Here is an 8,370-nt window from a genome sequence, read left to right as displayed (position 1 = left end):
TAAGGTTCGACGTTGTTTTATGCGTAGTTGAGTTATATGGTTGGTTACCGAATGTTGTTCGGAGTCCCGGATGAGATCACGGACGTCACGAGGGTTTCCGGAATGGTCCGAAAACGAACATTGATATATAGGATGACCTCATTTGATTACCGGAAGGTTTTCGGAGTTACCGGGAATGTACCGGGAATGACGAATGGGTTCCGGGAGTTCACCGGGGGGGGCAACCCACCCCGGGGAAGCCCATAGGCTTTGGGGAGACACACCAGCCCTTAGTGGGCTGGTGGGAAAAAAGAGGGAGGAAGTGGGAAGGGAGGGGGACTCCTCCCACCAAACCAAGTCCAACTCGGTTTGGGGGGGATTCCTCCCCCCCTTGGCTCGGCCGACCCCTTGAGGGTCCCTTGGACCCCAAGGCAAGGCCCCCCTCCCTCCTCCTATATATATGGAGCTTTTAGGGCAGATTTGAGACGACTTTCTCACGGCTGCCCGACCACATACCTCCATAGTTTTTCCTCTAGATCGCGTTTCTGCAGAGCTCGGGCGGAGCCCTGCTGAGACAAGGTCATCACCAACCTCCGGAGCGCCGTCACGCTGCCGGAGAACTCTTCTACCTCTCCGTCTCTCTTGCTGGATCAAGAAGGCCGAGATCATCGTCGAGCTGTACGTGTGCTGAACGCGGAGGTGCCGTCCGTTCGGTACTAGATCGTGCGACTGATCGCGGGATTGTTCGCGGGGCGGATCGAGGGACGTGAGGACGTTCCACTACATCAACCGCGTTCCCTAACGCTTCTGCTGTACGATCTACAAGGGTACGTAGATCACTCATCCCCTCTCGTAGATGGACATCACCATGATAGGTCTTCGTGCGCGTAGGAAAATTTTTGTTTCCCATGCGACGTTCCCCGACATCGTCTTCATCAAGATTGGACCCACCATATATATCTTCAAGTTTAGTCCAAACTTCATGAGCTGACTTGCAAGTCGAGATAGACTTAAACACTTCAGGACTTATGGTCGATGAATGGCAAGAAAAGCCTCACAATCAAGATACATTTCATTAGTAGGTGAAGATGCATCATCCTTTTTGTCGGCAATCCCTACAAGAACAATTCGTAAAGTATTTGGGCCCATGGCCCAAAAATGATGAAGCATATGGATTCTCCATAGGGTATAATTTGTGCCATCAAAGTCAAAGGTGCCATTGTGCACTAATCCAATAGTCGACATCGATACTCTCTAGGTCGTGAAACCTAATTAAAGAGAGACCTAGCTCTGATACCAATTGAAAAAACATCGATGACGCCTAGAGGGGGGTGAATAGGCTATTTAAAAACTTCTTCGGATTTGGCTTGAAACTAATGCAGAAATAAACTAAGAGGGTACTTGTCAAGCACAAATCCTAAATGCACTAGGCACCGCAACGTGTATCAACAACACGATCTACCAATATGGACACAATACAGTTACTAACAAGCACAAGTAAGTTACACAAACTTACTTGAGCTATATCACACGACAAGTAGGTGAACAACACAAGATACTAGATCACACTATATCACACGATATATCAAGGGCTGCAAGTATGAACGTGTGGATATAGAGGGTATGCTTGAATGATTAATCTTGTACAAGAAATAGCCAACACAATATAATGAGCACAAACAATATGCAATGTATGTATGCTCAAGTAACACAAGTAAACCACAAGTAAGGAGTTAGGGTTAAGGATAACCAAGGTCACTGAGACAAAGATGTATCCCGATGTTCACTTCCTTGGAGGGAAGCTAGTCACCGTTAGAGAGGTGGATGTTACCACGAAGGCACACCAACGCCACGAAGACTGACCCTATTCTCCCTTTGAGATAACACCACGAAGGCGTTTCTCAACCACTAGTGGTAAGCCTTTGAGGTGGCTTCCAAACCCTCACAAACTTTTCCGGGGGTAATCACACGGATTGATTCCTCTCCGAAGAACTCCTACCGCCTAGGAGTCTCCAACCTCCAAGAGTAACAAGATCACGGGGAATGCTCAAAACTTGCTCAAATCTCAAATAGCTTGGGTTGAGAGGAGGAGAGGGAGACGATCTATCTTTTGATTGGAACAACTCTCAAAGGGGCTCACAAATGCTCTTGGGATCTAAGATTTGGTGTGAGCAAATGTGTGTGAGGTAGAAGTGTGTTCTTATGAGGATAAGGCTATGTTGGGCAACCCTCTCACGAAGTGGGACGGGGTATTTATAGTGGGGAGAGAAAAACAGCCGTTGGGGACACTTTAAGTCACACACGGTCGGGACGTCCGACAGTTTCCGGAAGTTCGGGCGTCCGCGAGGGGTCGGACGTCCGACAGGGCTCGGTCGTCCGAGGCCTGTAGATATCACTGAAAATACTGTGAATTGAACAGCGACCGAACGTCCGGAGAAGGCCGGAAATCCGAGTTATTCGACTCAACTTCTTCTGGTGGGAGGTTCCGGATTTCCGAAAGGGGACGGACGTCCGGAGGGAGCCGGAAATCCGAGTTGTAGAGCTCATGTTCTTCTGGTGCAGGGCTCCGGATTTCCGAAGCTGGTCGGTCGTCCGACCCTTGACCGGCCCTCGGACGTCCGGAGGGAGTCGGAAGTCCGAGTTATATGGCTCAAGTTTCTCTGGTGCATAGTTCCGGAATTCCGAAGCTGGTCGTATATCCGGACCTCGGACGTCCGGAGGGTGCCGGAACGCCGAGTTATATGGCTCTGATTTCTCTGGTATATAATTCCGGACTTCCGAAGCCGTCGGTCGTCCGGCCCTCGGACGTCCGGAGGAAGCCGGATGTCCGAGGCACTGATTCTGTTTTCAGATAACAGCAGAGCAGTGGAGATGTGGTTTGAGCAGAACAGTGGAGATGTAGTTTGAGCAAGTTCATCGCAAAACCTGTGATCCCCTCTTAATAGTGCGAGATCCCTAAAGACTCAAGAATCATAAAAGGGGTACTGATGATCCATACTTGAGTGTATACTTTTATTCACTGATCATCACTCCGCACAACTGACGTCAAAGGAAGTGATACCTTTGAGTTAGCCCTTTCACTTGAGCTTGAAGTTGTTGTTCCTTCTTGGCTCAAGTTGAAAGCAAGACATGATGAAGTCTTCAAGTAGCTCTCCCATACACAATGTGGAAAGCCTAGCTTATGTATTCATCTTCATTTGTCCACCATGTGAACATCCACAAGAATCAAGCATGTAGTGCTCAGGAATGCTTATCTTGATCTTGTCCTTGTTAGCACATGAGCTTGTCCTTATCAACACATGATCATTAACAATAGTTTCAATGATATATTCGTGCTGATCCACTTGAACTTGCACACCATAATCTTGATGACGATCGCCACTTGACGTCATCCTTCATGAGTTGTATGAGATCTTCCTTTTGACGCAAGCCCATGGAAGCACACCTAACCCCCACATAGGACTCTCACAAAGACCATGGGTTAGTACACAAACACGTAATGGACAATGCTTACCACACCATGGGATCACTTGATTCCTCTCGGTACATCTTATATGCTTTGTGTGTTGATCATGTTGATTTGCTCTTTGTCTAAGATCTTGATCAACCTAGTGTATCTATGACCATTCTTTGGATAATACCTTGAATACCATCTTGGTCATCATATAAACTCCTTGAAGCCAACAGATGGACTTCAAGAAGTGCCTATGGACAAATCCTATAAATATAACTTAAGGCAACCATTAGTCCATAGGAATTGTCATCAATTACCAAAACCACATATGGAGATATATGCTCTAACAGCACGTTCATCGCTACATGGTTGCATTGGACGTCACATTCTGCAATACCTGGCAGTTTCTTTAGGAGTCTCACCCGAGCTATAATACTATGATGGTTCCTTATCTTTGGGTGTCCATCACCCGCGCCTTAGTACAGCGGCAAATCTTTGGATGATCAATTTGATCAGGAACCGCAAGTGAACTAGATTATTCGATAATATTCGATCTCTATTAGCTAGTGATGCTATATGATTACATTCCAGATGTATTAGTGATAATACTCGAGATGTATTTGAGATTATATTCGATATTATTTGATGATGCATTAAGTGGATTATTCGATGTATTAGTGATATTACATATATGATGAAGTTGGTAGCTAAAGTGAATACTAAATTGTTTTATCTTTCTTCTCGATTAGTTAAGCTATGGATGCTATCGAAAATATAGGTAGACGTAGGTCAATTCATGAGTCCCAACGATCGCCGGAGGAGTCCCCGAGATCGCCCGTGAGGAGTTCACGACGATTGTCGGAGGAGTCCCCGATGATCGCCAGTGAGGAGTCCCCGACGATCGCGGGAGGAGTCCTTGACGATCTCCGATGAGGAGTCCTCGACGATCGCCGGTGAGGAGTCTCCAACGATTGCCGGAGGAGTCCCTAACGATCGTCGGTGAGGAGTAATATTATATTTGATTTTTTGGTGAAAAGTTTATTAAATAGTTGTAAAATTTTATTAAAGTTTATTTCAATGTAGTGTATTTCAATATAGTTGACTTCATTGCAATTAATCCATCAACACAAGAATGTCTGGCGATGATTATTGGGAGTGTGAACTCTTCGACGACTATCGGGAGACATTCAATGTTTGTACAGTACGCAACAATGACAAGTGTTTTTTCGTAATTAAGCATGACTTCTGTTTCTTTGCTTCAACATGTAATTTCTGTTTTTATACAATTTGATTAGTTCCTCCCTTGCCATGCAAGAAGGTATGTCTTGTACGGGCTCGGGTTCAAAGACCACGAGAGTATAGAGACGATGAGAGCTAACGTGAGGACTAAACATGGTCACACATTTCTGGTCAAAGTAATGAATGTAGTTAATAACATGGAATTAGGGTGCTCAAATTTGCAAGCTCTAGCCAAGGCATATGAATTTCAGGAGGATATGAAAATAACCTTCGATCTTCATCCTAAAGATCATATCGAAGGTAATATTGACATTTGGGTGGATGTTGATATGCTTCCAATTTTACCTTCATGTGAGTTTCTGAACCATATTTTGTCAAGTAATTTGCATTTTATATTTAAAAATAGTTCGTGTTCATCCATACTAAATTTGTTAATTTATAATTTACAACTTATTTCCCTTCTTCGATAAAAACACGGAACACAGTTGACACGACACACTACACTTATGGATCACATATGACTTTGGAGGAGAAGGATGTTCTTATCACCTTTGTTATTGGTGTCCTGTTTGGTAGGGACTACTTTCCGTATAATATGGGACCTGGCATAAATTATACTTCATACATGGCACTACTGCATAGGTTGAGGGCTGATGACATTCGCGCAAATATCTTGGTAAGAGTTGTAAATTAAGTACAATACTATAGCATAAATGGTGTTGATTACATTACTAACTAGGCTACTATTATGTTCTTCAATAGAAACTGCCAAATGATGTTGTGCCTCCATTGATGCATGGCAAAGGTCATATGACAATTAAAAGGCCTACGAGGGTTCAGTTCGATTTTCCATAACTGAGCGCACATCACAAGGACGGCTCCAAATTGAAGCATGGAGAGAAATAAAGAAGGATTGCAAGCCACAAGTTGGAGACCGTTGGATCTCTCTGCTTCATCACGGATACATAGGTGCTATTTTGTATTATGGCATTTTACCTAGGAGAGAGGACTAGGTCCTATGAGCGAGAAGTTTTTCTCGTTTATATTAACTTGGCATGATCGATTAGAATGATGATTACTATGATCTTTTTCTGTTTTATGAGATTTTAACTCGGTGTAATTAAGATGATGATGAGTAAGATGATGATGAGTTATATGACATAATATTTGATTAAAATGGATGGGTGCAAGTGATCGTTATATATGAAACCCCTAAACCCCTCCTTAAAAAAATCAATGTCTCGCAGATGCTGATGTGTGGCTGCCTTTTAGTCCCGGTTGGTGTTACCAACCGGGACTAAAGGTCCCCGCCCCCCGACGCACGCTGCCTTCCATGTGGAAGGGCATTAGCCCCGGATCATGGCCCACCGGAACTAAAAGGGGGCGGGGGCTTTAGTGTTAAGTTATTAGTCCCGATTAGTGACCCGAGACAAAAGCCCTTGCCAACCAGGACTAATGCCCGTTCTCCACTAGTGTCATAATCTCGTATGCTCACCTATGGCTGGACTTTGCGGAAATAATAAAACTCTGAACTCTAACACATCGTAGTCATGTAGTGAGATATCAAACCAGATGTATTCTCATCTCATCCAGCATTATCTGAAAGACTACAACCCAACACAACTAGATCAGAGAATGCCATTCGGGTTAATGCAAACCCTCCGTGCTATGCGTGCGTCACAAGAGATAGAAGAAGTGAAGATAGAGAGAGAGAACATAGAGATAAAGATAGAAGGTCTAGATATAGATTTAGAGAAGATAGAGATAGAGATATCAGAATTAATTAGACTAGCAAAAGAACCCGTGCGTTGCAACGGGACAAAGAAATGGGTGATCATTTTCTAAATCAGCAAACATTTTATGAATGAAAAACTATTTTATAAGTCACAAACCATTTTTTTTTGAACTTTTAGAATATTTTTCCATTCATGATCATTTTTTGACAAAATTTTGCACAATTTCATTATAAAAAGTACTTCATGAACTTTTAAAAAATCATGAACATTGCTTGATTTCTCGAATATTTGTTTTCAAAATTTCAAAAAAATTCTGCAAAATCACGAGTATTTTTGAATCCACAGACATTTTATAATTTATTAAACATTCTATTTCAAAATTCTCACTTTTTAAGACAAACTCTCTTGTAATCTTTCATTCCTTTCCCTTCAGACTGCCAAACACACTGCAAGTAATTTGGAAAGGGGGGAGTAGCTTGGGAAGTAAACAAACATTCAGGTACTGGATACAGCCCGCAAGCAACTAACATGTGAGTTAAGCAATTTGTTGCTACTGTTTAATACAACACGAGCAGTACGTTGGTATTAAAACTGTAAACATGACGAGAGAACAATATTTGTTTGTTTTTTTAGGAAAGAAAACAGTAGCAACAAATTGCTTAACTCACATGTTAGTTGGATCAATGTTGCCAAAAGCATAGGCTGCACAACGCCCTGAGGTATGAATAACCAGCATGGCTGCAACGAAAGAGAAGCTTGTTGTTATTATTATGGAAGGGTCGAGAACAGAATTCCACCTCCATACATACAATAAACAGCAACTTACGGTGCAATCACGGCCCTAACATCAGGTGACTTGGTGAGAGCAGCTGCCGAGAGCCAACCATCGAGTTCCTCTTCCATCTTGCTGGCTAATTGTGAACATGGAGCAGTAGATGATTTAGCCGCAAGCGGTATATCAGAGATGACATATGGCAGTACAGTCTGAAGACGTAGCACAAAAGAATGCAGACATGATTAATTCGCACCCTCCAAATTGTTCTTTGGATCCAACCTAAAGACAGAGCACACTGCAGGTGGTTGCTATGTTCGCAACTGAATTCTGTAAAAATACACAACCCGACTGATTCCCGTGAATCTGATCAGAAACAACTGCATTTACGGCAGTTTCGGGACCTGATACTACTCTGCTTCGTCATCTTAGTACCAAGGAGGGAGAAACGTCGGACACGATGCTGAGCAGGAAGTTCTTGAGCAACGGGGACAGCCCCAGGGACGCGGCCTCCGCGACCTCGGGCAGCAGCACCAGCGCCACCGCCACGTCCCCCACGGTCAGCCCGGCCGTGAGCTTCTCCTACACGGACGCGGAGGACGTCGGACGGCCGCCTCCGCACTTCGCCACCACGCGCGCCTGCGCTGCCGCGCGCCGCCGCCTCCAGCCTCACCACCCCGCCACATGCTGGGCTGCGCCCGCCGCCAGATTCGGCCGCCCCACTCGCCCCTCGGTCTCGCCTACACCTCTGACCACCGTCGCGACGCTCGTCGGCGCCAGAGCCGACGTCGACGGGTCGGCCTCCTCCTCAACCAGATCGGGACCGGACCGTCCCGATCCACCACCGGTGGAGGACAGGGGAGTTTTTGAAAAAACAAAACGTTTTTTCCACTTAATGAAGGACCACGGATTGATTACGAAGAAACAGAGAGGTGTTTTTGCAAAACTTTCACGACGGACGACCAGAAACCTTATTTGCTTCATTATTAGGGAGAGATTTAGAGAAGATAGAGATAGAGATATCAGAATTAATTACCTTGCATGCATCTTTTGCATATAAAATTAGTTACCGTGTGTTTCTCTCCCTAAGCATCTACACCCGAAATTGGCTAATCCAGGTCCCGATATATCTACATATGCACCCAGATGTGCCTACGAACAGTGACCAGTGGACATCAAATTTTGCCATT

The sequence above is a fragment of the Hordeum vulgare genome, chromosome 2H (genome assembly GCF_904849725.1).
Source record: "Hordeum vulgare subsp. vulgare chromosome 2H, MorexV3_pseudomolecules_assembly, whole genome shotgun sequence".
In the NCBI taxonomy this organism is placed as follows: Eukaryota; Viridiplantae; Streptophyta; class Magnoliopsida; order Poales; family Poaceae; genus Hordeum; species Hordeum vulgare.
Note: the sequence above shows the minus strand (reverse complement) of the source record.